The sequence below is a fragment of the Engystomops pustulosus genome, chromosome 3 (assembly GCF_040894005.1).
Source record: "Engystomops pustulosus chromosome 3, aEngPut4.maternal, whole genome shotgun sequence".
NCBI classification, from domain to species: domain Eukaryota; kingdom Metazoa; phylum Chordata; class Amphibia; order Anura; family Leptodactylidae; genus Engystomops; species Engystomops pustulosus.
Genome location: NC_092413.1, coordinates 57969579 through 57997555, shown reverse-complemented (window position 1 = coordinate 57997555; position 27977 = coordinate 57969579). Strand labels below are relative to the sequence as shown.

Sequence of the window (27977 nt, the reverse complement as noted above, 5' to 3'; positions counted from 1 at the left end):
TCTCACCCATTCACCTTAACCTATCTGTCCAAGCATACATCTATGAAACAAAAAGTTGCACACTCATTTGAGATTACCAAATAGGGAAAACTGCTTTTACTGACACTGTTTGACCTCTATTTTAGACTACATCTGTCTGAAAACTAATGGCATTTCTAGATTGGATTTTCTAAGACAGATTTTACAGTCCAACTTTGTTCAACACTATCTTTTGACAAATTGTTCTATGACTACCTGAGTCAGGTTAAACTTCTCCTATACATTTTCTCATGTCTTTTTCATAGCATATGTTTTGAAACTTTGTACAAAGATGCTGATAGAATATTCACCTGAATATATTAATAAATTGTATTTTCAATATTATTTAATTTTGCTGAAATAGCAGTTTTCTCTGAATAGTGAGGAATAAAATGCATTGATCACAATATGGTGCTCAGAGACTCATCTTTTGATCAACAGGTGATTTGGATAAAGGTCAAGATATTGGTTATTGTCACTAATGAATTACCCAATCTAGACCAATTTGCCAGAAGTCCAAGGTTAAAACTTTTACCAGGAGTGGGGTTCGAACCCACGCGGATATATATCCATTGGATCTTAAGTCCAACGCCTTAACCACTTGGCCATCCTGGTTCGAACGACAACCTGTTAGACAACGAGATCAACATAGTGGTTGTTTGGAATAATGCATTCATGTAACTTGTACAAAATCATTCAGGTTTACAAATTTGTTTATTTTTTGGTGATTTTTTTGTCTTTGTAGAAAAGAGCCGGATAGAGAACCACTATAATTTCTAGATATGTCCGAAATCTCACCCATTCACCTTAACCTATCTGTCCAAGCATACATCTATGAAACAAAAAGTTGCACACTCATTTGAGATTACCAAATAGGGAAAACTGCTTTTACTGACACTGTTTGACCTCTATTTTAGACTACATCTGTCTGAAAACTAATGGCATTTCTAGATTGGATTTTCTAAGACAGATTTTACAGTCCAACTTTGTTCAACACTATCTTTTGACAAATTGTTCTATGACTACCTGAGTCAGGTTAAACTTCTCCTATACATTTTCTCATGTCTTTTTCATAGCATATGTTTTGAAACTTTGAACAAAGATGCTGATAGAATATTCACCTGAATATATTAATAAATTGTATTTTCAATATTATTTAATTTTGCTGAAATAGCAGTTTTCTCTGAATAGTGAGGAATAAAATGCATTGATCACAATATGGTGCTCAGAGACTCATCTTTTGATCAACAGGTGATTTGGATAAAGGTCAAGATATTGGTTATTGTCACTAATGAATTACCCAATCTAGACCAATTTGCCAGAAGTCCAAGATTAAAAGTTTTACCAGGAGTGGGGTTCGAACCCACGCAGATATATACCCATTGGATCTTAAGTCCAACGCCTTAACCACTCGGCCATCCTGGTTCGAACGACAACTCGTTAGACTCCGAGATCAACATAGTGGTTGTTTGGAATAATGCATTCATGTAAGTTGTACAAAATTATTCAGGTTTACAAATTTGTTTATTTTTTGGTGATTTTTTTGTCTTTGTAGAAAAGAGCCGGATAGAGAACCACTATAATTTCTAGATATGTCCGAAATCTCACCCATTCGCCTTAACCTATCTGTCCAAGCATACATCTATGAAACAAAAAGTTGCACACTCATTTGAGATTACCAAATAGGGAAAACTGCTTTTACTGACACTGTTTGACCTCTATTTTAGACTACATCTGTCTGAAAACTAATGGTGTTTCTAGATTGGATTTTCTAAGACAGATTTTACAATCCAACTTTGTTCACCACTATCTTTTGACAAATTGTTCTATGACTACCTGAGTCAGGTTAAACTTCTCCTATACATTTTCTCATGTCTTTTTCATAGCATATGTTTTGAAACTTTGAACAAAGATGCTGATAGAATATTCACCTGAATATATTAATAAATTGTATTTTCAATATTATTTAATTTTGCTGAAATAGCAGTTTTCTCTGAATAGTGAGGAATAAAATGCATTGATCACAATATGGTGCTCAGAGACTCATCTTTTGATCAACAGGTGATTTGGATAAAGGTCAAGAACAAAATGTTAATTGTCACTAATGAATTACTCAATCTAGACCAATTTGCCAGACGTCCAAGGTTAAAACTTTTACCAGGAGTGGGGTTCGAACCCACACGGATATACATCCATTGGATCTTAAGTCCAACGCCTTAACCACTCGGCCATCCTGGTTCAAACGACAACCTGTTAGACAACGAGATCAACATAGTGGTTGTTTGGAATAATGCATTCATGTAAGTTGTACAAAATCTTTCAGGTTTACAAATTTGTTTATTTTTTAGTGATTTTTTTGTCTTTGTAGAAAAGAGCCGGATAGAGAACCACTATAATTTCTAGATATGTCCGAAATCTGACCCATTCGCCTTAACCTATCTGTCCAAGCATACATATATGAAACAAAAACTTGCACACTCATTTGAGATTACCAAATAGGAAAAACTGCTTTTCCTGACACTGTTTGACCTCATTTTTAGACTATATCTGTCAGAAAACTAATGGCATTTCTAGATTGGATTTTCTAAGATAGATTTTACAGTCCAACTTTGTTCACCACTATCTTTTGACAAATTGTTCTATGACTACCTGAGTCAGGTTAAACTTCTCCTATACATTTTCTCATGTCTTTTTCATAGCATATGTTTTGAAACTTTGAACAAAGATGCTGATAGAATATTCACCTGAATATATTAATAAATTGTATTTTCAATATTATTTAATTTTGCTGAAATAGCAGTTTTCTCTGAATAGTGAGGAATAAAATGCATTGATCACAATATGGTGCTCAGAGACTCATCTTTTGATCAACAGGTGATTTGGATAAAGGTCAAGAACAAAATGTTAATTGTCACTAATGAATTACTCAATCTAGACCAATTTGCCAGACGTCCAAGGTTAAAACTTTTATCAGGAGTGGGGTTCGAACCCACGCGGATATATATCCATTGGATCTTAAGTCCAATGCCTTAACCACTCGGCCATCCTAGTTCAAACGACAACTCGTTACACTCCGAGATCAACATAGTGGTTGTTTGGAATAATGCATTCATGTAAGTTGTACAAAATCATTCAGGTTTACAAATTTGTTTATTTTTTGGTGATTTTTTTGTCTTTGTAGAAAAGAGCCGGATAGAGAACCACTATAATTTCTAGATATGTCCGAAATCTCACCCATTCGCCTTAACCTATCTGTCCAAGCATACATCTATGAAACAAAAAGTTGCACACTCATTTGAGATTACCAAATAGGGAAAACTGCTTTTACTGACACTGTTTGACCTCTATTTTAGACTACATCTGTCTGAAAACTAATGGCGTTTCTAGATTGGATTTTCTAAGACAGATTTTACAGTCCAACTTTGTTCACCACTATCTTTTGACAAATTGTTCTATGACTACCTGAGTCAGGTTAAACTTCTCCTATACATTTTCTCATGTCTTTTTCATAGCATATGTTTTGAAACTTTGAACAAAGATGCTGATAGAATATTCACCTGAATATATTAATAAATTGTATTTTCAATATTATTTAATTTTGCTGAAATAGCAGTTTTCTCTGAATAGTGAGGAATAAAATGCATTGATCACAATATGGTGCTCAGAGACTCATCTTTTGATCAACAGGTGATTTGGATAAAGGTCAAGAACAAAATGTTAATTGTCACTAATGAATTACTCAATCTAGACCAATTTGCCAGACGTCCAAGGTTAAAACTTTTACCAGGAGTGGGGTTCGAACCCACATGGATATATATCCATTGGATCTTAAGTCCAACGCCTTAACCACTCGGCCATCCTGGTTCGAACGACAACCTGTTAGACAACGAGATCAACATAGTGGTTGTTTGGAATAATGCATTTATGTAAGTTGTACAAAATCTTTCAGGTTTACAAATTTGTTTATTTTTTGGTGATTTTTTTGTCTTTGTAGAAAAGAGCCGGATAGAGAACCACTATAATTTCTAGATATGTCCGAAATCTGACCCATTCGCCTTAACCTATCTGTCCAAGCATACATATATGAAACAAAAACTTGCACACTCATTTGAGATTACCAAATAGGAAAAACTGCTTTTCCTGACACTGTTTGACCTCATTTTTAGACTATATCTGTCAGAAAACTAATGGCATTTCTAGATTGGATTTTCTAAGATAGATTTTACAGTCCAACTTTGTTCAACACTATCTTTTGACAAATTGTTCTATGACTACCTGAGTCAGGTTAAACTTCTCCTATACATTTTCTCATGTCTTTTTCATAGCATATGTTTTGAAACTTTGAACAAAGATGCTGATAGAATATTCACCTGAATATATTAATAAATTGTATTTTCAATATTATTTAATTTTGCTGAAATAGCAGTTTTCTCTGAATAGTGAGGAATAAAATGCATTGATTACAATATGGTGCTCAGAGACTCATCTTTTGATCAACAGGTGATTTGGATAAAGGTCAAGATATTGGTTATTGTCACTAATGAATTACCCAATCTAGACCAATTTGCCAGAAGTCCAAGGTTAAAAGTTTTATCAGGAGTGGGGTTCGAACCCACGCGGATATATATCCATTGGATCTTAAGTCCAATGCCTTAACCACTCGGCCATCCTAGTTCAAACGACAACTCGTTAGACTCCGAGATCAACATAGTGGTTGTTTGGAATAATGCATTCATGTAAGTTGTACAAAATCATTCAGGTTTACAAATTTGTTTATTTTTTGGTGATTTTTTTGTCTTTGTAGAAAAGAGCCGGATAGAGAACCACTATAATTTCTAGATATGTCCGAAATCTCACCCATTCGCCTTAACCTATCTGTCCAAGCATACATCTATGAAACAAAAAGTTGCACACTCATTTGAGATTACCAAATAGGGAAAACTGCTTTTACTGACACTGTTTGACCTCTATTTTAGACTACATCTGTCTGAAAACTAATGGCGTTTCTAGATTGGATTTTCTAAGACAGATTTTACAGTCCAACTTTGTTCACCACTATCTTTTGACAAATTGTTCTATGACTACCTGAGTCAGGTTAAACTTCTCCTATACATTTTCTCATGTCTTTTTCATAGCATATGTTTTGAAACTTTGAACAAAGATGCTGATAGAATATTCACCTGAATATATTAATAAATTGTATTTTCAATATTATTTAATTTTGCTGAAATAGCAGTTTTCTCTGAATAGTGAGGAATAAAATGCATTGATCACAATATGGTGCTCAGAGACTCATCTTTTGATCAACAGGTGATTTGGATAAAGGTCAAGAACAAAATGTTAATTGTCACTAATGAATTACTCAATCTAGACCAATTTGCCAGACGTCCAAGGTTAAAACTTTTACCAGGAGTGGGGTTCGAACCCACACGAATATATATCCATTGGATCTTAAGTCCAACGCCTTAACCACTCGGCCATCCTGGTTCGGACAACAACCTGTTAGACAACGAGATCAACATAGTGGTTGTTTGGAATAATGCATTTATGTAAGTTGTACAAAATCTTTCAGGTTTACAAATTTGTTTATTTTTTGGTGATTCTTTTGTCTTGTAGAAAAGAGCCGGATAGAGAACCACTATAATTTCTAGATATGTCCGAAATCTCACCCATTCACCTTAACCTATCTGTCCAAGCATACATCTATGAAACAAAAAGTTGCGCACTCATTTGAGATTACCAAATAGGGAAAACTGCTTTTACTGACACTGTTTGACCTCTATTTTAGACTACATCTGTCTGAAAACTAATGGCGTTTCTAGATTGGATTTTCTAAGACAGATTTTACAATCCAACTTTGTTCACCACTATCTTTTGACAAATTGTTCTATGACTACCTCAGTCAGGTTAAACTTCTCCTATACATTTTCTCATGTCTTTTTCATAGCATATGTTTTGAAACTTTGAACAAAGATGCTGATAGAATATTCACCTGAATATATTAATAAATTGTATTTTCAATATTATTTAATTTTGCTGAAATAGCAGTTTTCTCTGAATAGTGAGGAATAAAATGCATTGATCACAATATGGTGCTCAGAGACTCATCTTTTGATCAACAGGTGATTTGGATAAAGGTCAAGATATTGGTTATTGTCACTAATGAATTACCCAATCTAGACCAATTTGCCAGAAGTCCAAGGTTAAAACTTTTACCAGGAGTGGGGTTCGAACCCACGCGGATATATATCCATTGGATCTTAAGTCCAACGCCTTAACCACTCGGCCATCCTGGTTCGAACGACAACCTGTTAGACAACGAGATCAACATAGTGGTTGTTTGGAATAATGCATTCATGTAAGTTGTACAAAATCATTCAGGTTTACAAATTTGTTTATTTTTTGGTGATTTTTTTGTCTTTGTAGAAAAGAGCCGGATAGAGAACCACTATAATTTCTAGATATGTCCGAAATCTCACCCATTCACCTTAACCTATCTGTCCAAGCATACATCTATGAAACAAAAAGTTGCACACTCATTTGAGATTACCAAATAGGGAAAACTGCTTTTACTGACACTGTTTGACCTCTATTTTAGACTACATCTGTCTGAAAACTAATGGCATTTCTAGATTGGATTTTCTAAGACAGATTTTACAGTCCAACTTTGTTCAACACTATCTTTTGACAAATTGTTCTATGACTACCTGAGTCAGGTTAAACTTCTCCTATACATTTTCTCATGTCTTTTTCATAGCATATGTTTTGAAACTTTGAACAAAGATGCTGATAGAATATTCACCTGAATATATTAATAAATTGTATTTTCAATATTATTTAATTTTGCTGAAATAGCAGTTTTCTCTGAATAGTGAGGAATAAAATGCATTGATCACAATATGGTGCTCAGAGACTCATCTTTTGATCAACAGGTGATTTGGATAAAGGTCAAGAACAAAATGTTAATTGTCACTAATGAATTACTCAATCTAGACCAATTTGCCAGACGTCCAAGGTTAAAACTTTTACCAGGAGTGGGGTTCGAACCCACACGGATATATATCCATTGGATCTTAAGTCCAACAGCCTTAACCACTCGGCCATCCTGGTTCGAACGACAACCTGTTAGACAACGAGATCAACATAGTGGTTGTTTGGAATAATGCATTTATGTAAGTTGTACAAAATCTTTCAGGTTTACAAATTTGTTTATTTTTTGGTGATTTTTTTGTCTTTGTAGAAAAGAGCCGGATAGAGAACCACTATAATTTCTAGATATGTCCGAAATCTGACCCATTCGCCTTAACCTATCTGTCCAAGCATACATCTATGAAACAAAAAGTTGCACACTCATTTGAGATTACCAAATAGGGAAAACTGCTTTTACTGACACTGTTTGACCTCTATTTTAGACTACATCTGTCTGAAAACTAATGGCGTTTCTAGATTGGATTTTCTAAGACAGATTTTACAGTCCAACTTTGTTCACCACTATCTTTTGACAAATTGTTCTATGACTACCTGAGTCAGGTTAAACTTCTCCTATACATTTTCTCATGTCTTTTTCATAGCATATGTTTTGAAACTTTGAACAAAGATGCTGATAGAATATTCACCTGAATATATTAATAAATTGTATTTTCAATATTATTTAATTTTGCTGAAATAGCAGTTTTCTCTGAATAGTGAGGAATAAAATGCATTGATCACAATATGGTGCTCAGAGACTCATCTTTTGATCAACAGGTGATTTGGATAAAGGTCAAGAACAAAATGTTAATTGTCACTAATGAATTACTCAATCTAGACCAATTTGCCAGACGTCCAAGGTTAAAACTTTTACCAGGAGTGGGGTTCGAACCCACACGGATATATATCCATTGGATCTTAAGTCCAACGCCTTAACCACTCGGCCATCCTGGTTCGGACAACAACCTGTTAGACAACGAGATCAACATAGTGGTTGTTTGGAATAATGCATTTATGTAAGTTGTACAAAATCTTTCAGGTTTACAAATTTGTTTATTTTTTGGTGATTCTTTTGTCTTGTAGAAAAGAGCCGGATAGAGAACCACTATAATTTCTAGATATGTCCGAAATCTCACCCATTCACCTTAACCTATCTGTCCAAGCATACATCTATGAAACAAAAAGTTGCGCACTCATTTGAGATTACCAAATAGGGAAAACTGCTTTTACTGACACTGTTTGACCTCTATTTTAGACTACATCTGTCTGAAAACTAATGGCGTTTCTAGATTGGATTTTCTAAGACAGATTTTACAATCCAACTTTGTTCACCACTATCGTTTGACAAATTGTTCTATGACTACCTGAGTCAGGTTAAACTTCTCCTATACATTTTCTCATGTCTTTTTCATAGCATATGTTTTGAAACTTTGAACAAAGATGCTGATAGAATATTCACCTGAATATATTAATAAATTGTATTTTCAATATTATTTAATTTTGCTGAAATATCAGTTTTCTCTGAATAGTGAGGAATAAAATGCATTGATCACAATATGGTACTCAGAGACTCATCTTTTGATCAACAGGTGATTTGGATAAAGGTCAAGAACAAAATGTTAATTGTCACTAATGAATTACTCAATCTAGACCAATTTGCCAGACGTCCAAGGTTAAAACTTTTACCAGGAGTGGGGTTCGAACCCACGTGGATATATATCCATAGGATCTTAAGTCCAACGCCTTAACCACTCAGCCATCCTGGTTCAAACGACAACTCGTTAGACTCCGAGATCAACATAGTGGTTGTGTGGAATAATGCATTCATGTAAGTTGTACAAAATCATTCAGGTTTACAAATTTGTTTATTTTTTGGTGATTTTTTTGTCTTTGTAGAAAAGAGCCGGATAGAGAACCACTATAATTTCTAGATATGTCTGAAATCTCACCCATTCGCCTTAACCTATCTGTCCAAGCATACATCTATGAAACAAAAAGTTGCACACTCATTTGAGATTACCAAATAGGGAAAACTGCTTTTACTGACACTGTTTGACCTCTTTTTTAGACTACATCTGTCTGAAAACTAATGGCGTTTCTAGATTGGATTTTCTAAGACAGATTTTACAGTCCAACTTTGTTCACCACTATCTTTTGACAAATTGTTCTATGACTACCTGAGTCAGGTTAAACTTCTCCTATACATTTTCTCATGTCTTTTTCATAGCATATGTTTTGAAACTTTGAACAAAGATGCTGATAGAATATTCACCTGAATATATTAATAAATTGTATTTTCAATATTATTTAATTTTGCTGAAATAGCAGTTTTCTCTGAATAGTGAGGAATAAAATGCATTGATCACAATATGGTGCTCAGAGACTCATCTTTTGATCAACAGGTGATTTGGATAAAGGTCAAGAACAAAATGTTAATTGTCACTAATGAATTACTCAATCTAGACCAATTTGCCAGACGTCCAAGGTTAAAACTTTTACCAGGAGTGGGGTTCGAACCCACGCGGATATATATCCATTGGATCTTAAGTCCAACGCCTTAACCACTCGGCCATCCTGGTTCGAACGATAACCTGTTAGACAACGAGATCAACATAGTGGTTGTTTGGAATAATGCATTTATGTAAGTTGTACAAAATCTTTCAGGTTTACAAATTTGTTTATTTTTTGGTGATTTTTTTGTCTTTGTAGAAAAGAGCCGGATAGAGAACCACTATAATTTCTAGATATGTCCGAAATCTGACCCATTCGCCTTAACCTATCTGTCCAAGCATACATATATGAAACAAAAACTTGCACACTCATTTGAGATTACCAAATAGGAAAAACTGCTTTTCCTGACACTGTTTGACCTCATTTTTAGACTATATCTGTCAGAAAACTAATGGCATTTCTAGATTGGATTTTCTAAGATAGATTTTACAGTCCAACTTTGTTCAACACTATCTTTTGACAAATTGTTCTATGACTACCTGAGTCAGGTTAAACTTCTCCTATACATTTTCTCATGTCTTTTTCATAGCATATGTTTTGAAACTTTGAACAAAGATGCTGATAGAATATTCACCTGAATATAATAATAAATTGTATTTTCAATATTATTTAATTTTGCTGAAATAGCAGTTTTCTCTGAATAGTGAGGAATAAAATGCATTGATCACAATATGGTGCTCAGAGACTCATCTTTTGATCAACAGGTGATTTGGATAAAGGTCAAGATATTGGTTATTGTCACTAATGAATTACCCAATCTAGACCAATTTGCCAGAAGTCCAAGGTTAAAAGTTTTACCAGGAGTGGGGTTCGAACCCATGCAGATATATACCCATTGGATCTTAAGTCCAACGCCTTAACCACTCGGCCATCCTGGTTCGAACGACAACTCGTTAGACTCCGAGATCAACATAGTGGTTGTTTGGAATAATGCATTCATGTAAGTTGTACAAAATTATTCAGGTTTACAAATTTGTTTATTTTTTGGTGATTTTTTTGTCTTTGTAGAAAAGAGCCGGATAGAGAACCACTATAATTTCTAGATATGTCCGAAATCTCACCCATTCGCCTTAACCTATCTGTCCAAGCATACATCTATGAAACAAAAAGTTGCACACTCATTTGAGATTACCAAATAGGGAAAACTGCTTTTACTGACACTGTTTGACCTCTATTTTAGACTACATCTGTCTGAAAACTAATGGCGTTTCTAGATTGGATTTTATAAGACAGATTTTACAATCCAACTTTGTTCACCACTATCTTTTGACAAATTGTTCTATGACTACCTGAGTCAGGTTAAACTTCTCCTATACATTTTCTCATGTCTTTTTCATAGCATATGTTTTGAAACTTTGAACAAAGATGCTGATAGAATATTCACCTGAATATATTAATAAATTGTATTTTCAATATTATTTAATTTTGCTGAAATAGCAGTTTTCTCTGAATAGTGAGGAATAAAATGCATTGATCACAATATGGTGCTCAGAGACTCATCTTTTGATCAACAGGTGATTTGGATAAAGGTCAAGATATTGGTTATTGTCACTAATGAATTACCCAATCTAGACCAATTTGCCAGAAGTCCAAGGTTAAAAGTTTTACCAGGAGTGGGGTTCGAACCCATGCAGATATATACCCATTGGATCTTAAGTCCAACGCCTTAACCACTCGGCCATCCTGGTTCGAACGACAACTCGTTAGACTCCGAGATCAACATAGTGGTTGTTTGGAATAATGCATTCATGTAAGTTGTACAAAATTATTCAGGTTTACAAATTTGTTTATTTTTTGGTGATTTTTTTGTCTTTGTAGAAAAGAGCCGGATAGAGAACCACTATAATTTCTAGATATGTCCGAAATCTCACCCATTCGCCTTAACCTATCTGTCCAAGCATACATCTATGAAACAAAAAGTTGCACACTCATTTGAGATTACCAAAAAGGGAAAACTGCTTTTACTGACACTGTTTGACCTCTATTTTAGACTACATCTGTCTGAAAACTAATGGCGTTTCTAGATTGGATTTTATAAGACAGATTTTACAATCCAACTTTGTTCACCACTATCTTTTGACAAATTGTTCTATGACTACCTGAGTCAGGTTAAACTTCTCCTATACATTTTCTCATGTCTTTTTCATAGCATATGTTTTGAAACTTTGAACAAAGATGCTGATAGAATATTCACCTGAATATATTAATAAATTGTATTTTCAATTTTATTTAATTTTGCTGAAATAGCAGTTTTCTCTGAATAGTGAGGAATAAAATGCATTGATCACAATATGGTGCTCAGAGACTCATCTTTTGATCAACAGGTGATTTGGATAAAGGTCAAGAACAAAATGTTAATTGTCACTAATGAATTACTCAATCTAGACCAATTTGCCAGACGTCCAAGGTTAAAACTTTTACCAGGAGTGGGGTTCGAAGCCACGCGGATATACATCCATTGGATCTTAAGTCCAACGCCTTAACCACTCGGCCATCCTGGTTCGAACGACAACCTGTTAGACAACGAGATTAACATAGTGGTTGTTTGGAATAATGCATTTATGTAAGTTGTACAAAATCTTTCAGGTTTACAAATTTGTTTATTTTTTGGTGATTTTTTTGTCTTTGTAGAAAAGAGCCGGATAGAGAACCATTATAATTTCTAGATATGTCCGAAATCTCACCCATTCGCCTTAACCTATCTGTCCAAGCATACATATATGAAACAAAAACTTGCACACTCATTTGAGATTACCAAATAGGAAAAACTGCTTTTCCTGACACTGTTTGACCTCATTTTTAGACTATATCTGTCAGAAAACTAATGGCATTTCTAGATTGGATTTTCTAAGACAGATTTTACACTCCAACTTTGTTCAACACTATCTTTTGACAAATTGTTCTATGACTACCTGAGTCAGGTTAAACTTCTCCTATACATTTTCTCATGTCTTTTTCATAGCATATGTTTTGAAACTTTGAACAAAGATGCTGATAGAATATTCACCTGAATATATTAAAATATTGTATTTTCAATATTAATTAATTTTGCTAAAATAGCAGTTTTCTCTGAATAGTGAGGAATAAAATGCATTGATCACAATATGGTGCTCAGAGACTCATCTTTTGATCAACAGGTGATTTGGATAAAGGTCAAGATATTGGTTATTGTCACTAATGAATTACCCAATCTAGACCAATTTGCCAGAAGTTCAAGGTTAAAAGTTTTACCAGGAGTGGGGTTCGAACCCACGCGGATATATATCCATTGGATCTTAAGTCCAACGCCTTAACCACTCGGCCATCCTGGTTCGAACGACAACTTGTTAGACTCCGAGATCAACATAGTGGTTGTTTGGAATAATGCATTCATGTAAGTTGTACAAAATCATTCAGGTTTACAAATTTGTTTATTTTTTGGTGATTTTTTTGTCTTTGTAGAAAAGAGCCGGATAGAGAACCACTATAATTTCTAGATATGTCCGAAATCTCACCCATTCGCCTTAACCTATCTGTCCAAGCATACATCTATGAAACAAAAAGTTGCACACTCATTTGAGATTACCAAATAGGGAAAACTGCTTTTACTGACACTGTTTGACCTCTATTTTAGACTACATCTGTCTGAAAACTAATGGCGTTTCTAGATTGGATTTTCTAAGACAGATTTTACAATCCAACTTTGTTCACCACTATCTTTTGACAAATTGTTCTATGACTACCTGAGTCAGGTTAAACTTCTCCTATACATTTTCTCATGTCTTTTTCATAGCATATGTTTTGAAACTTTGAACAAAGATGCTGATAGAATATTCACCTGAATATATTAATAAATAGTATTTTCAATATTATTTAATTTTGCTGAAATAGCAGTTTTCTCTGAATAGTGAGGAATAAAATGCATTGATCACAATATGGTGCTCAGAGACTCATCTTTTGATCAACAGGTGATTTGGATAAAGGTCAAGATATTGGTAATTGTCACTAATGAATTATCCAATCTAGACAAATTTGCCAGAAGTCCAAGGTTAAAACTTTTACCAGGAGTGGGGTTCGAACCCACGCGGATATATACCCATTGGATCTTAAGTCCAACGCCTTAACCACTCGGCCATCCTGGTTCGAACGACAACACGTTAGACTCCAAGATCAACATAGTGGTTGTTTGGAATAATGCATTCATGTAAGTTGTACAAAATCATTCAGGTTTACAAATTTGTTTATTTTTTGGTGATTTTTTTGTCTTTGTAGAAAAGAGCCGGATAGAGAACCACTATAATTTCGAGATATGTCCGAAATCTCACCCATTCACCTTAACCTATCTGTCCAAGCATACATCTATGAAACAAAAAGTTGCACACTCATTTGAGATTACCAAATAGGGAAAACTGCTTTTACTGACACTGTTTGACCTCTTTTTTTAGACTACATCTGTCTGAAAACTAATGGTGTTTCTAGATTGGATTTTCTAAGATAGATTTTACAGTCCAACTTTGTTCACCACTATCTTTTGACAAATTGTTCTATGACTACCTGAGTCAGGTTAAACTTCTCCTATACATTTTCTCATGTCTTTTTCATAGCATATGTTTTGAAACTTTGAACAAAGATGCTGATAGAATATTCACCTGAATATATTAATAAATTGTATTTTCAATATTATTTAATTTTGCTGAAATAGCAGTTTTCTCTGAATAGTGAGGAATAAAATGCATTGATCACAATATGGTGCTCAGAGACTCATCTTTTGATCAACAGGTGATTTGGATAAAGGTCAAGAACAAAATGTTAATTGTCACTAATGAATTACTCAATCTAGACCAATTTGCCAGACGTCCAAGGTTAAAACTTTTACCAGGAGTGGGGTTCGAACCCACGCGGATATATATCCATTGGATCTTAAGCCCAACGCCTTAACCACTCGGCCATCCTGGTTCGAAAGACAGCCTGTTAGACAACGAGATCAACATAGTGGTTGTTTGGAATAATGCATTCATGTAAGTTGTACAAAATTATTCAGGTTTACAAATTTGTTTATTTTTTGGTGATTTTTTTGTCTTTGTAGAAAAGAGCCGGATAGAGAACCACTATAATTTCTAGATATGTCCGAAATCTCACCCATTCGCCTTAACCTATCTGTCCAAGCATACATCTATGAAACAAAAAGTTGCACACTCATTTGAGATTACCAAATAGGGAAAACTGCTTTTACTGACACTGTTTGACCTCTATTTAAGACTACATCTGTCTGAAAACTAATGGCGTTTCTAGATTGGATTTTCTAAGACAGGTTTTACAATCCAACTTTGTTCACCACTATCTTTTGACAAATTGTTCTATGACTACCTGAGTCAGGTTAAACTTTTCCTATACATTTTCTCATGTCTTTTTCATAGCATATGTTTTGAAACTTTGAACAAAGATGCTGATAGAATATTCACCTGAATATATTAATAAATTGTATTTTCAATATTATTTAATTTTGCTGAAATAGCAGTTTTCTCTGAATAGTGAGGAATAAAATGAATTGATCACAATATGGTGCTCAGAGACTCATCTTTTGATCAACAGGTGATTTGGATAAAGGTCAAGAACAAAATGTTAATTGTCACTAATGAATTACTCAATCTAGACCAATTTGCCAGACGTCCAAGGTTAAAACTTTTACCAGGAGTGGGGTTCGAACCCACGCGGATATATATCCATTGGATCTTAAGTCCAACGACTTAACCACTCGGCCATCCTGGTTCGAACGACAACCTGTTCGACAACGAGATCAACATAGTGGTTGTTTGGAATAATGCATTTATGTAAGTTGTACAAAATCTTTCAGGTTTACAAATTTGTTTATTTTTTGGTGATTTTTTTGTCTTTGTAGAAAAGAGCCGGATAGAGAACCACTATAATTTCTAGATATGTCCGAAATCTGACCCATTCGCCTTAACCTATCTGTCCAAGCATACATATATGAAACAAAAACTTGCACACTCATTTGAGATTACCAAATAGGAAAAAATGCTTTTCCTGACACTGTTTGACCTCATTTTTAGACTATATCTGTCAGAAAACTAATGGCATTTCTAGATTGGATTTTCTAAGATAGATTTTACAGTCCAACTTTGTTCAACACTATCTTTTGACAAATTGTTCTATGACTACCTGAGTCAGGTTAAACTTCTCCTATACATTTTCTCATGTCTTTTTCATAGCATATGTTTTGAAACTTTGAACAAAGATGCTGATAGAATATTCACCTGAATATATTAATAAATTGTATTTTCAATATTATTTAATTTTGCTGAAATAGCAGTTTTCTCTGAATAGTGAGGAATAAAATGCATTGATCACAATATGGTGCTCAGAGACTCATCTTTTGATCAACAGGTGATTTGGATAAAGGTCAAGAACAAAATGTTAATTGTCACTAATGAATTACTCAATTTAGACCAATTTGCCAGACGTCCACGGTTAAAACTTTTACCAGGAGTGGGGTTCGAACTCACGCGGATATATATCCATAGGATCTTAAGTCCAACGCCTTAACCACTCGGCCATCCTGGTTCAAACGACAACCCGTTAGACTCCGAGATCAACATAGTGGTTGTTTGGAATAATGCATTCATGTAAGTTGTACAAAATCATTCAGGTTTACAAATTTGTTTATTTTTTGGTGATTTTTTTGTCTTTGTAGAAAAGAGCCGGATAGAGAACCACTATAATTTCTAGATATGTCCGAAATCTCACCCATTCGCCTTAACCTATCTGTCCAAGCATACATCTATGAAACAAAAAGTTGCGCACTCATTTGAGATTACCAAATAGGGAAAACTGCTTTTACTGACACTGTTTGACCTCTTTTTTTAGACTACATCTGTCTGAAAACTAATGGCGTTTCTAGATTGGATTTTCTAAGACAGATTTTACAGTCCAACTTTGTTCACCCCTATCTTTTGACAAATTGTTCTATGACTACCTGAGTCAGGTTAAACTTCTCCTATACATTTTCTCATGTCATTTTCATAGCATATGTTTTGAAACTTTGAACAAAGATGCTGATAGAATATTCACCTGAATATATTAAAATATTGTATTTTCAATATTAATTAATTTTGCTAAAATAGCAGTTTTCTCTGAATAGTGAGGAATAAAATGCATTGATCACAATATGGTGCTCAGAGACTCATCTTTTGATCAACAGGTGATTTGGATAAAGGTCAAGAACAAAATGTTAATTGTCACTAATGAATTACTCAATCTAGACCAATTTGCCAGACGTCCAAGGTTAAAACTTTTACCAGGAGTGGGGTTCGAACCCACGCGGATATATATCCATTGGATCTTAAGTCCAACGCCTTAACCACTCGGCCATCCTGGTTCGGACGACAACCTGTTAGACAACGAGATCAACATAGTGGTTGTTTGGAATAATGCATTCATGTAAGTTGTACAAAATCATTCAGGTTTACAAATTTGTTTATTTTTTGGTGATTTTTTTGTCTTTGTAGAAAAGAGCCGGATAGAGAACCACTATAATTTCTAGATATGTCCGAAATCTCACCCATTCACCTTAACCTATCTGTCCAAGCATACATCTATGAAACAAAAAGTTGCACACTCATTTGAGATTACCAAATAGGGAAAACTGCTTTTACTGACACTGTTTGACCTCTATTTTAGACTACATCTGTCTGAAAACTAATGGCGTTTCTAGATTGGATTTTCTAAGACAGATTTTACAATCCAACTTTGTTCACCACTATCTTTTGACAAATTGTTCTATGACTACCTGAGTCAGGTTAAACTTCTCCTATACATTTTCTCATGTCTTTTTCATAGCATATGTTTTGAAACTTTGAACAAAGATGCTGATAGAATATTCACCTGAATATATTAATAAATAGTATTTTCAATATTATTTAATTTTGCTGAAATAGCAGTTTTCTCTGAATAGTGAGGAATAAAATGCATTGATCACAATATGGTGCTCAGAGACTCATCTTTTGATCAACAGGTGATTTGGATAAAGGTCAAGAACAAAATGTTAATTGTCACTAATGAATTACTCAATCTAGACCAATTTGCCAGACGTCCAAGGTTAAAACTTTTACCAGGAGTGGGGTTCGAACCCACGCGGATATATATCCATTGGATCTTAAGTCCAACGCCTTAACCTCTCGGCCATCCTGGTTCGGACGACAACCTGTTAGACAACGAGATCAACATAGTGGTTGTTTGGAATAATGCATTTATGTAAGTTGTACAAAATCTTTCAGGTTTACAAATTTGTTTATTTTTTGGTGATTTTTTTGTCTTTGTAGAAAAGAGCCGGATAGAGAACCACTATAATTTCTAGATATGTCCGAAATCTCACCCATTCGCCTTAACCTATCTGTCCAAGCATACATCTATGAAACAAAAAGTTGCACACTCATTTGAGATTACCAAATAGGGAAAACTGCTTTTACTGACACTGTTTGACCTCTTTTTTTAGACTACATCTGTCTGAAAACTAATGGTGTTTCTAGATTGGATTTTCTAAGACAGATTTTACAGTCCAACTTTGTTCACCACTATCTTTTGACAAATTGTTCTATGACTACCTGAGTCAGGTTAAACTTCTCCTATACATTTTCTCATGTCTTTTTCATAGCATATGTTTTGAAACTTTGAACAAAGATGCTGATAGAATATTCACCTGAATATATTAATAAATTGTATTTTCAATATTATTTAATTTTGCTGAAATAGCAGTTTTCTCTGAATAGTGAGGAATAAAATGCATTGATCACAATATGGTGCTCATAGACTCATCTTTTGATCAACAGGTGATTTGGATAAAGGTCAAGAACAAAATGTTAATTGTCACTAATGAATTACTCAATCTAGACCAATTTGCCAGACGTCCAAGGTTAAAACTTTTACCAGGAGTGGGGTTCGAACCCACGCGGATATATATCCATTGGATCTTAAGTCCAGCACCTTAACCACTCGGCCATCCTGGCTCGAACGGCAACCTGTTAGACAACGAGATCAACATAGTGGTTGTTTGGAAAAATGCATTTATGTAAGTTGTACAAAATCTTTCAGGTTTACAAATTTGTTTATTTTTTGGTGATTTTTTTGTCTTTGTAGAAAAGAGCCGGATAGAGAACCACTATAATTTCTAGATATGTCCGAAATCTCACCCATTCGCCTTAACCTATCTGTCCAAGCATACATCTATGAAACAAAAAGTTGCACACTCATTTGAGATTACCAAATAGGGAAAACTGCTTTTACTGACACTGTTTGACCTCTTTTTTTAGACTACATCTGTCTGAAAACTAATGGTGTTTCTAGATTGGATTTTCTAAGACAGATTTTACAGTCCAACTTTGTTCACCACTATCTTTTGACAAATTGTTCTATGACTACCTGAGTCAGGTTAAACTTCTCCTATACATTTTCTCATGTCTTTTTCATAGCATATGTTTTGAAACTTTGAACAAAGATGCTGATAGAATATTCACCTGAATATATTAATAAATTGTATTTTCAATATTATTTAATTTTGCTGAAATAGCAGTTTTCTCTGAATAGTGAGGAATAAAATGCATTGATCACAATATGGTGCTCATAGACTCATCTTTTGATCAACAGGTGATTTGGATAAAGGTCAAGAACAAAATGTTAATTGTCACTAATGAATTACTCAATCTAGACCAATTTGCCAGACGTCCAAGGTTAAAACTTTTACCAGGAGTGGGGTTCGAACCCACGCGGATATATATCCATTGGATCTTAAGTCCAGCACCTTAACCACTCGGCCATCCTGGTTCGAACGACAACCTGTTAGACAACGAGATCAACATAGTGGTTGTTTGGAATAATGCATTTATGTAAGTTGTACAAAATCTTTCAGGTTTACAAATTTGTTTATTTTTTGGTGATTTTTTTGTCTTTGTAGAAAAGAGCCGGATAGAGAACCACTATAATTTCTAGATATGTCCGAAATCTCACCCATTCGCCTTAACCTATCTGTCCAAGCATACATCTATGAAACAAAAAGTTGCACACTCATTTGAGATTACCAAATAGGGAAAACTGCTTTTACTGACACTGTTTGACCTCTTTTTTTAGACTACATCTGTCTGAAAACTAATGGTGTTTCTAGATTGGATTTTCTAAGACAGATTTTACAGTCCAACTTTGTTCACCACTATCTTTTGACAAATTGTTCTATGACTACCTGAGTCAGGTTAAACTTCTCCTATACATTTTCTCATGTCTTTTTCATAGCATATGTTTTGAAACTTTGAACAAAGATGCTGATAGAATATTCACCTTAATATATTAATAAATTGTATTTTCAATATTATTTAATTTTGCTGAAATAGCAGTTTTCTCTGAATAGTGAGGAATAAAATGCATTGATCACAATATGGTGCTCAGAGACTCATCTTTTGATCAACAGGTGATTTGGATAAAGGTCAAGAACAAAATGTTAATTGTCACTAATGAATTACTCAATCTAGACCAATTTTCCAGACGTCCAAGGTTAAAACTTTTACCAGGAGTGGGGTTCGAACCCACGCGGATATATATCCATTGGATCTTAAGTCCAACGCCTTAACCACTCAGCCATCCTGGTTCGAACGACAACCTGTTAGACAACGAGATCAACATAGTGGTTGTTTGGAATAATGCATTTATGTAAGTTGTACAAAATCTTTCAGGTTTACAAATTTGTTTATTTTTTGGTGATTTTTTTGTCTTTGTAGAAAAGAGCCGGATAGAGAACCACTATAATTTCTAGATATGTCCGAAATCTGACCCATTCGCCTTAACCTATCTGTCCAAGCATACATATATGAAACAAAAACTTGCACACTCATTTGAGATTACCAAATAGGAAAAACTGCTTTTCCTGACACTGTTTGACCTCATTTTTAGACTATATCTGTCAGAAAACTAATGGTATTTCTAGATTGGATTTTCTAAGATAGATTTTACAGTCCAACTTTGTTCAACACTATCTTTTGACAAATTGTTCTATGACTACCTGAGTCAGGTTAAACTTCTCCTATACATTTTCTCATGTCTTTTTCATAGCATATGTTTTGAAACTTTGAACAAAGATGCTGATAGAATATTCACCTGAATATATTAATAAATTGTATTTTCAATATTATTTAATTTTGCTGAAATAGCAGTTTTCTCTGAATAGTGAGGAATAAAATGCATTGATCACAATATGGTGCTCAGAGACTCATCTTTTGATCAACAGGTGATTTGGATAAAGGTCAAGAACAAAATGTTAATTGTCACTAATGAATTACTCAATCTAGACCAATTTTCCAGACGTCCAAGGTTAAAACTTTTACCAGGAGTGGGGTTCGAACCCACGCGGATATATATCCATTGGATCTTAAGTCCAACGCCTTAACCACTCGGCCATCCTGGTTCGAACGACAACCTGTTAGACAACGAGATCAACATAGTGGTTGTTTGGAATAATGCATTCATGTAAGTTGTACAAAATCATTCAGGTTTACAAATTTGTTTATTTTTTGGTGATTTTTTTGTCTTTGTAGAAAAGAGCCGGATAGAGAACCACTATAATTTCTAGATATGTCCGAAATCTCACCCATTCGCCTTAACCTATCTGTCCAAGCATACATCTATGAAACAAAAACTTGCACACTCATTTGAGATTACCAAATAGGGAAAACTGCTTTTACTGACACTGTTTGACCTCTATTTTAGACTACATCTGTCTGAAAACTAATGGCGTTTCTAGATTGGATTTTCTAAGACAGATTTTACAATCCAACTTTGTTCACCACTATCTTTTGACAAATTGTTCTATGACTACCTGAGTCAGGTTAAACTTCTCCTATACATTTTCTCATGTCTTTTTCATAGCATATGTTTTGAAACTTTGAACAAAGATGCTGATAGAATATTCACCTTAATATATTAATAAATTGTATTTTCAATATTATTTAATTTTGCTGAAATAGCAGTTTTCTCTGAATAGTGAGGAATAAAATGCATTGATCACAATATGGTGCTCAGAGACTCATCTTTTGATCAACAGGTGATTTGGATAAAGGTCAAGAACAAAATGTTAATTGTCACTAATGAATTACTCAATCTAGACCAATTTTCCAGACGTCCAAGGTTAAAACTTTTACCAGGAGTGGGGTTCGAACCCACGCGGATATATATCCATTGGATCTTAAGTCCAACGCCTTAACCACTCGGCCATCCTGGTTCGAACGACAACCTGTTAGACAACGAGATCAACATAGTGGTTGTTTGGAATAATGCATTCATGTAAGTTGTACAAAATCATTCAGGTTTACAAATTTGTTTATTTTTTGGTGATTTTTTTGTCTTTGTAGAAAAGAGCCGGATAGAGAACCACTATAATTTCTAGATATGTCCGAAATCTCACCCATTCGCCTTAACCTATCTGTCCAAGCATACATCTATGAAACAAAAACTTGCACACTCATTTGAGATTACCAAATAGGGAAAACTGCTTTTACTGACACTGTTTGACCTCTTTTTTTAGACTACATCTGTCTGAAAACTAATGGTGTTTCTAGATTGGATTTTCTAAGACAGATTTTACAGTCCAACTTTGTTCACCACTATCTTTTGACAAATTGTTCTATGACTACCTGAGTCAGGTTAAACTTCTCCTATACATTTTCTCATGTCTTTTTCATAGCATATGTTTTGAAACTTTGAACAAAGATGCTGATAGAATATTCACCTTAATATATTAATAAATTGTATTTTCAATATTATTTAATTTTGCTGAAATAGCAGTTTTCTCTGAATAGTGAGGAATAAAATGCATTGATCACAATATGGTGCTCAGAGACTCATCTTTTGATCAACAGGTGATTTGGATAAAGATCAAGAACAAAATGTTAATTGTCACTAATGAATTACTCAATCTAGACCAATTTTCCAGACGTCCAAGGTTAAAACTTTTACCAGGAGTGGGGTTCGAACCCACGCGGATATATATCCATTGGATCTTAAGTCCAACGCCTTAACCACTCGGCCATCCTGGTTCGAACGACAACCTGTTAGACAACGAGATCAACATAGTGGTTGTTTGGAATAATGCATTTATGTAAGTTGTACAAAATCTTTCAGGTTTACAAATTTGTTTATTTTTTGATGATTTTTTTGTCTTTGTAGAAAAGAGCCGGATAGAGAACCACTATAATTTCTAGATATGTCCGAAATCTGACCCATTCGCCTTAACCTATCTGTCCAAGCATACATCTATGAAACAAAAACTTGCACACTCATTTGAGATTACCAAATAGGGAAAACTGCTTTTACTGACACTGTTTGACCTCTTTTTTTAGACTACATCTGTCTGAAAACTAATGGTGTTTCTAGATTGGATTTTCTAAGACAGATTTTACAGTCCAACTTTGTTCACCACTATCTTTTGACAAATTGTTCTATGACTACCTGAGTCAGGTTAAACTTCTCCTATACATTTTCTCATGTCTTTTTCATAGCATATGTTTTGAAACTTTGAACAAAGATGCTGATAGAATATTCACCTTAATATATTAATAAATTGTATTTTCAATATTATTTAATTTTGCTGAAATAGCAGTTTTCTCTGAATAGTGAGGAATAAAATGCATTGATCACAATATGGTGCTCAGAGACTCATCTTTTGATCAACAGGTGATTTGGATAAAGGTCAAGAACAAAATGTTAATTGTCACTAATGAATTACTCAATCTAGACCAATTTTCCAGACGTCCAAGGTTAAAACTTTTACCAGGAGTGGGGTTCGAACTCACGCGGATATATATCCATTGGATCTTAAGTCCAACGCCTTAACCACTCGGCCATCCTGGTTCAAACAACAACCTGTTAGACAACGAGATCAACATAGTGGTTGTTTGGAATAATGCATTTATGTAAGTTGTACAAAATCTTTCAGGTTTACAAATTTGTTTATTTTTTGATGATTTTTTTGTCTTTGTAGAAAAGAGCCGGATAGAGAACCACTATAATTTCTAGATATGTACGAAATCTGACCCATTCGCCTTAACCTATCTGTCCAAGCATACATATATGAAACAAAAACTTGCACACTCATTTGAGATTACCAAATAGGAAAAACTGCTTTTCCTGACACTGTTTGACCTCATTTTTAGACTATATCTGTCAGAAAACTAATGGCATTTCTAGATTGGTTTTTCTAAGATAGATTTTACAGTCCAACTTTGTTCAACACTATCTTTTGACAAATTGTTCTATGACTACCTGAGTCAGGTTAAACTTCTCCTATACATTTTCTCATGTCTTTTTCATAGCATATGTTTTGAAACTTTGAACAAAGATGCTGATAGAATATTCACCTGAATATATTAATAAATTGTATTTTCAATATTATTTAATTTTGCTGAAATAGCAGTTTTCTCTGAATAGTGAGGAATAAAATGCATTGATCACAATATGGTGCTCAGAGACTCATCTTTTGATCAACAGGTGATTTGGATAAAGGTCAAGAACAAAATGTTAATTGTCACTAATGAATTACTCAATCTAGACCAATTTTCCAGACGTCCAAGGTTAAAACTTTTACCAGGAGTGGGGTTCGAACCCACGCAGATATATATCCATTGGATCTTAAGTCCAACGCCTTAACCACTCGGCCATCCTGGTTTGAACGACAACCTGTTAGACAACGAGATCAACATAGTGGTTGTTTGGAATAATGCATTCATGTAAGTTGTACAAAATCATTCAGGTTTACAAATTTGTTTATTTTTTGGTGATTTCTTTGTCTTTGTAGAAAAGAGCCGGATAGAGAACCACTATAATTTCTAGATATGTCCGAAATCTCACCCATTCGCCTTAACCTATCTGTCCAAGCATACATCTATGAAACAAAAACTTGCACACTCATTTGAGATTACCAAATAGGGAAAACTGCTTTTACTGACACTGTTTGACCTCTTTTTTAGACTACATCTGTCTGAAAACTAATGGTGTTTCTAGATTGGATTTTCTAAGACAGATTTTACAGTCCAACTTTGTTCACCACTATCTTTTGACAAATTGTTCTATGACTACCTGAGTCAGGTTAAACTTCTCCTATACATTTTCTCATGTCTTTTTCATAGCATATGTTTTGAAACTTTGAACAAAGATGCTGATAGAATATTCACCTTAATATATTAATAAATTGTATTTTCAATATTATTTAATTTTGCTGAAATAGCAGTTTTCTCTGAATAGTGAGGAATAAAATGCATTGATCACAATATGGTGCTCAGAGACTCATCTTTTGATCAACAGGTGATTTGGATAAAGGTCAAGAACAAAATGTTAATTGTCACTAATGAATTACTCAATCTAGACCAATTTTCCAGACGTCCAAGGTTAAAACTTTTACCAGGAGTGGGGTTCGAACCCACGCGGATATATATCCATTGGATCTTAAGTCCAACGCCTTAACCACTCGGCCATCCTGGTTCGAACGACAACCTGTTAGACAACGAGATCAACATAGTGGTTGTTTGGAATAATGCATTTATGTAAGTTGTACAAAATCTTTCAGGTTTACAAATTTGTTTATTTTTTGGTGATTTTTTTGTCTTTGTAGAAAAGAGCCGGATAGAGAACCACTATAATTTCTAGATATGTCCGAAATCTGACCATTCGCCTTAACCTATCTGTCCAAGCATACATATATGAAACAAAAACTTGCACACTCATTTGAGATTACCAAATAGGAAAAACTGCTTTTCCTGACACTGTTTGACCTCATTTTTAGACTATATCTGTCAGAAAACTAATGGCATTTCTAGATTGGATTTTCTAAGATAGATTTTACAGTCCAACTTTGTTCAACACTATCTTTTGACAAATTGTTCTATGACTACCTGAGTCAGGTTAAACTTCTCCTATACATTTTCTCATGTCTTTTTCATAGCATATGTTTTGAAACTTTGAACAAAGATGCTGATAGAATATTCACCTGAATATATTAATAAATTGTATTTTCAATATTATTTAATTTTGCTGAAATAGCAGTTTTCTCTGAATAGTGAGGAATAAAATGCATTGATCACAATATGGTGCTCAGAGACTCATCTTTTGATCAACAGGTGATTTGGATAAAGGTCAAGAACAAAATGTTAATTGTCACTAATGAATTACCCAATCTAGACCAATTTTCCAGACGTCCAAGGTTAAAACTTTTACCAGGAGTGGGGTTCGAACCCACGCGGATATATATCCATTGGATCTTAAGTCCAACGCCTTAACCACTCGGCCATCCTGGTTCGAACAACAACCTGTTAGACAACGAGATCAACATAGTGGTCGTTTGGAATAATGCATTTATGTAAGTTGTACAAAATCTTTCAGGTTTACAAATTTGTTTATTTTTTGGTGATTTTTTTGTCTTTGTAGAAAAGAGCCGGATAGAGAACCACTATAATTTCTAGATATGTCCGAAATCTCACCCATTCGCCTTAACCTATCTGTCCAAGCATACATATATGAAACAAAAACTTGCACACTCATTTGAGATTACCAAATAGGAAAAACTGCTTTTCCTGACACTGTTTGACCACATTTTTAGACTATATCTGTCAGAAAACTAATGGCATTTCTAGATTGGATTTTCTAAGACAGATTTTACAGTCCAACTTTGTTCACCACTATCTTTTGACAAATTGTTCTATGACTACCTGAGTCAGGTTAAACTTCTCCTATACATTTTCTCATGTCTTTTTCATAGCATATGTTTTGAAACTTTGAACAAAGATGCTGATAGAATATTCACCTTAATATATTAATAAATTGTATTTTCAATATTATTTAATTTTGCTGAAATAGCAGTTTTCTCTGAATAGTGAGGAATAAAATGCATTGATCACAATATGGTGCTCATAGACTCATCTTTTGATCAACAGGTGATTTGGATAAAGGTCAAGAACAAAATGTTAATTGTCACTAATGAATTACTCAATCTAGACCAATTTTCCAGACGTCCAAGGTTAAAACTTTTACCAGGAGTGGGGTTCGAACCCACGCGGATATATATCCATTGGATCTTAAGTCCAACGCCTTAACCACTCGGCCATCCTGGTTCGAACGACAACCTGTTAGACAACGAGATCAACATAGTGGTTGTTTGGAATAATGCATTCATGTAAGTTGTACAAAATCATTCAGGTTTACAAATTTGTTTATTTTTTGGTGATTTTTTTGTCTTTGTAGAAAAGAGCCGGATAGAGAACCACTATAATTTCTAGATATGTCCGAAATCTCACCCATTCGCCTTAACCTATCTGTCCAAGCATACATCTATGAAACAAAAACTTGCACACTCATTTGAGATTACCAAATAGGGAAAACTGCTTTTACTGACACTGTTTGACCTCTATTTTAGACTACATCTGTCTGAAAACTAATGGCGTTTCTAGATTGGATTTTCTAAGACAGATTTTACAATCCAACTTTGTTCACCACTATCTTTTGACAAATTGTTCTATGACTACCTGAGTCAGGTTAAACTTCTCCTATACATTTTCTCATGTCTTTTTCATAGCATATGTTTTGAAACTTTGAACAAAGATGCTGATAGAATATTCACCTTAATATATTAATAAATTGTATTTTCAATATTATTTAATTTTGCTGAAATAGCAGTTTTCTCTGAATAGTGAGGAATAAAATGCATTGATCACAATATGGTGCTCAGAGACTCATCTTTTGATCAACAGGTGATTTGGATAAAGGTCAAGAACAAAATGTTAATTGTCACTAATGAATTACTCAATCTAGACCAATTTTCCAGACGTCCAAGGTTAAAACTTTTACCAGGAGTGGGGTTCGAACCCACGCGGATATATATCCATTGGATCTTAAGTCCAACGCCTTAACCACTCGGCCATCCTGGTTCGAACGACAACCTGTTAGACAACGAGATCAACATAGTGGTTGTTTGGAATAATGCATTCATGTAAGTTGTACAAAATCATTCAGGTTTACAAATTTGTTTATTTTTTGGTGATTTTTTTGTCTTTGTAGAAAAGAGCCGGATAGAGAACCACTATAATTTCTAGATATGTCCGAAATCTCACCCATTCGCCTTAACCTATCTGTCCAAGCATACATCTATGAAACAAAAACTTGCACACTCATTTGAGATTACCAAATAGGGAAAACTGCTTTTACTGACACTGTTTGACCTCTTTTTTTAGACTACATCTGTCTGAAAACTAATGGTGTTTCTAGATTGGATTTTCTAAGACAGATTTTACAGTCCAACTTTGTTCACCACTATCTTTTGACAAATTGTTCTATGACTACCTGAGTCAGGTTAAACTTCTCCTATACATTTTCTCATGTCTTTTTCATAGCATATGTTTTGAAACTTTGAACAAAGATGCTGATAGAATATTCACCTTAATATATTAATAAATTGTATT

General features: G+C 34.2%; 34 non-coding genes across 34 annotated transcripts; all 34 read right to left on the bottom strand.

Annotated features, from left to right (window-relative positions):
- Positions 1–550: 550 nt before the first annotated feature.
- Positions 551–633, bottom strand: TRNAL-UAA (transfer RNA leucine (anticodon UAA)). Its single transcript has one exon. It is a non-coding gene; the product is annotated as a tRNA-Leu (tRNA).
- Positions 634–1360: 727 nt separating this feature from the next.
- TRNAL-UAA (transfer RNA leucine (anticodon UAA)) lies at positions 1361–1443 on the bottom strand. Its single transcript has one exon. It is a non-coding gene; the product is annotated as a tRNA-Leu (tRNA).
- A 730-nt stretch (positions 1444–2173) lies between these two features.
- Positions 2174–2256, bottom strand: TRNAL-UAA (transfer RNA leucine (anticodon UAA)). The gene has a single exon. It is a non-coding gene; the product is annotated as a tRNA-Leu (tRNA).
- Positions 2257–2986: 730 nt separating this feature from the next.
- Positions 2987–3069, bottom strand: TRNAL-UAA (transfer RNA leucine (anticodon UAA)). The gene has a single exon. It is a non-coding gene; the product is annotated as a tRNA-Leu (tRNA).
- A 730-nt stretch (positions 3070–3799) lies between these two features.
- Positions 3800–3882, bottom strand: TRNAL-UAA (transfer RNA leucine (anticodon UAA)). Its single transcript has one exon. It is a non-coding gene; the product is annotated as a tRNA-Leu (tRNA).
- Positions 3883–4609: 727 nt separating this feature from the next.
- TRNAL-UAA (transfer RNA leucine (anticodon UAA)) lies at positions 4610–4692 on the bottom strand. Its single transcript has one exon. It is a non-coding gene; the product is annotated as a tRNA-Leu (tRNA).
- Positions 4693–5422: 730 nt separating this feature from the next.
- TRNAL-UAA (transfer RNA leucine (anticodon UAA)) lies at positions 5423–5505 on the bottom strand. Its single transcript has one exon. It is a non-coding gene; the product is annotated as a tRNA-Leu (tRNA).
- Positions 5506–6231: 726 nt separating this feature from the next.
- On the bottom strand, positions 6232–6314 carry TRNAL-UAA (transfer RNA leucine (anticodon UAA)). The gene has a single exon. It is a non-coding gene; the product is annotated as a tRNA-Leu (tRNA).
- A 730-nt stretch (positions 6315–7044) lies between these two features.
- On the bottom strand, positions 7045–7128 carry TRNAL-UAA (transfer RNA leucine (anticodon UAA)). The gene has a single exon. It is a non-coding gene; the product is annotated as a tRNA-Leu (tRNA).
- A 730-nt stretch (positions 7129–7858) lies between these two features.
- TRNAL-UAA (transfer RNA leucine (anticodon UAA)) lies at positions 7859–7941 on the bottom strand. The gene has a single exon. It is a non-coding gene; the product is annotated as a tRNA-Leu (tRNA).
- A 729-nt stretch (positions 7942–8670) lies between these two features.
- On the bottom strand, positions 8671–8753 carry TRNAL-UAA (transfer RNA leucine (anticodon UAA)). The gene has a single exon. It is a non-coding gene; the product is annotated as a tRNA-Leu (tRNA).
- A 730-nt stretch (positions 8754–9483) lies between these two features.
- Positions 9484–9566, bottom strand: TRNAL-UAA (transfer RNA leucine (anticodon UAA)). The gene has a single exon. It is a non-coding gene; the product is annotated as a tRNA-Leu (tRNA).
- A 727-nt stretch (positions 9567–10293) lies between these two features.
- Positions 10294–10376, bottom strand: TRNAL-UAA (transfer RNA leucine (anticodon UAA)). The gene has a single exon. It is a non-coding gene; the product is annotated as a tRNA-Leu (tRNA).
- A 727-nt stretch (positions 10377–11103) lies between these two features.
- TRNAL-UAA (transfer RNA leucine (anticodon UAA)) lies at positions 11104–11186 on the bottom strand. The gene has a single exon. It is a non-coding gene; the product is annotated as a tRNA-Leu (tRNA).
- A 730-nt stretch (positions 11187–11916) lies between these two features.
- TRNAL-UAA (transfer RNA leucine (anticodon UAA)) lies at positions 11917–11999 on the bottom strand. Its single transcript has one exon. It is a non-coding gene; the product is annotated as a tRNA-Leu (tRNA).
- A 727-nt stretch (positions 12000–12726) lies between these two features.
- Positions 12727–12809, bottom strand: TRNAL-UAA (transfer RNA leucine (anticodon UAA)). Its single transcript has one exon. It is a non-coding gene; the product is annotated as a tRNA-Leu (tRNA).
- A 727-nt stretch (positions 12810–13536) lies between these two features.
- On the bottom strand, positions 13537–13619 carry TRNAL-UAA (transfer RNA leucine (anticodon UAA)). The gene has a single exon. It is a non-coding gene; the product is annotated as a tRNA-Leu (tRNA).
- A 731-nt stretch (positions 13620–14350) lies between these two features.
- On the bottom strand, positions 14351–14433 carry TRNAL-UAA (transfer RNA leucine (anticodon UAA)). Its single transcript has one exon. It is a non-coding gene; the product is annotated as a tRNA-Leu (tRNA).
- Positions 14434–15163: 730 nt separating this feature from the next.
- On the bottom strand, positions 15164–15246 carry TRNAL-UAA (transfer RNA leucine (anticodon UAA)). The gene has a single exon. It is a non-coding gene; the product is annotated as a tRNA-Leu (tRNA).
- Positions 15247–15976: 730 nt separating this feature from the next.
- TRNAL-UAA (transfer RNA leucine (anticodon UAA)) lies at positions 15977–16059 on the bottom strand. The gene has a single exon. It is a non-coding gene; the product is annotated as a tRNA-Leu (tRNA).
- Positions 16060–16790: 731 nt separating this feature from the next.
- On the bottom strand, positions 16791–16873 carry TRNAL-UAA (transfer RNA leucine (anticodon UAA)). The gene has a single exon. It is a non-coding gene; the product is annotated as a tRNA-Leu (tRNA).
- A 730-nt stretch (positions 16874–17603) lies between these two features.
- TRNAL-UAA (transfer RNA leucine (anticodon UAA)) lies at positions 17604–17686 on the bottom strand. Its single transcript has one exon. It is a non-coding gene; the product is annotated as a tRNA-Leu (tRNA).
- Positions 17687–18417: 731 nt separating this feature from the next.
- Positions 18418–18500, bottom strand: TRNAL-UAA (transfer RNA leucine (anticodon UAA)). The gene has a single exon. It is a non-coding gene; the product is annotated as a tRNA-Leu (tRNA).
- A 731-nt stretch (positions 18501–19231) lies between these two features.
- Positions 19232–19314, bottom strand: TRNAL-UAA (transfer RNA leucine (anticodon UAA)). The gene has a single exon. It is a non-coding gene; the product is annotated as a tRNA-Leu (tRNA).
- A 731-nt stretch (positions 19315–20045) lies between these two features.
- On the bottom strand, positions 20046–20128 carry TRNAL-UAA (transfer RNA leucine (anticodon UAA)). The gene has a single exon. It is a non-coding gene; the product is annotated as a tRNA-Leu (tRNA).
- A 730-nt stretch (positions 20129–20858) lies between these two features.
- On the bottom strand, positions 20859–20941 carry TRNAL-UAA (transfer RNA leucine (anticodon UAA)). The gene has a single exon. It is a non-coding gene; the product is annotated as a tRNA-Leu (tRNA).
- Positions 20942–21671: 730 nt separating this feature from the next.
- On the bottom strand, positions 21672–21754 carry TRNAL-UAA (transfer RNA leucine (anticodon UAA)). Its single transcript has one exon. It is a non-coding gene; the product is annotated as a tRNA-Leu (tRNA).
- A 731-nt stretch (positions 21755–22485) lies between these two features.
- On the bottom strand, positions 22486–22568 carry TRNAL-UAA (transfer RNA leucine (anticodon UAA)). The gene has a single exon. It is a non-coding gene; the product is annotated as a tRNA-Leu (tRNA).
- A 731-nt stretch (positions 22569–23299) lies between these two features.
- On the bottom strand, positions 23300–23382 carry TRNAL-UAA (transfer RNA leucine (anticodon UAA)). The gene has a single exon. It is a non-coding gene; the product is annotated as a tRNA-Leu (tRNA).
- Positions 23383–24112: 730 nt separating this feature from the next.
- TRNAL-UAA (transfer RNA leucine (anticodon UAA)) lies at positions 24113–24195 on the bottom strand. Its single transcript has one exon. It is a non-coding gene; the product is annotated as a tRNA-Leu (tRNA).
- Positions 24196–24925: 730 nt separating this feature from the next.
- On the bottom strand, positions 24926–25008 carry TRNAL-UAA (transfer RNA leucine (anticodon UAA)). The gene has a single exon. It is a non-coding gene; the product is annotated as a tRNA-Leu (tRNA).
- A 729-nt stretch (positions 25009–25737) lies between these two features.
- On the bottom strand, positions 25738–25820 carry TRNAL-UAA (transfer RNA leucine (anticodon UAA)). Its single transcript has one exon. It is a non-coding gene; the product is annotated as a tRNA-Leu (tRNA).
- Positions 25821–26550: 730 nt separating this feature from the next.
- TRNAL-UAA (transfer RNA leucine (anticodon UAA)) lies at positions 26551–26633 on the bottom strand. The gene has a single exon. It is a non-coding gene; the product is annotated as a tRNA-Leu (tRNA).
- Positions 26634–27363: 730 nt separating this feature from the next.
- TRNAL-UAA (transfer RNA leucine (anticodon UAA)) lies at positions 27364–27446 on the bottom strand. Its single transcript has one exon. It is a non-coding gene; the product is annotated as a tRNA-Leu (tRNA).
- Between the last annotated feature and the right edge of the window lie 531 nt (positions 27447–27977).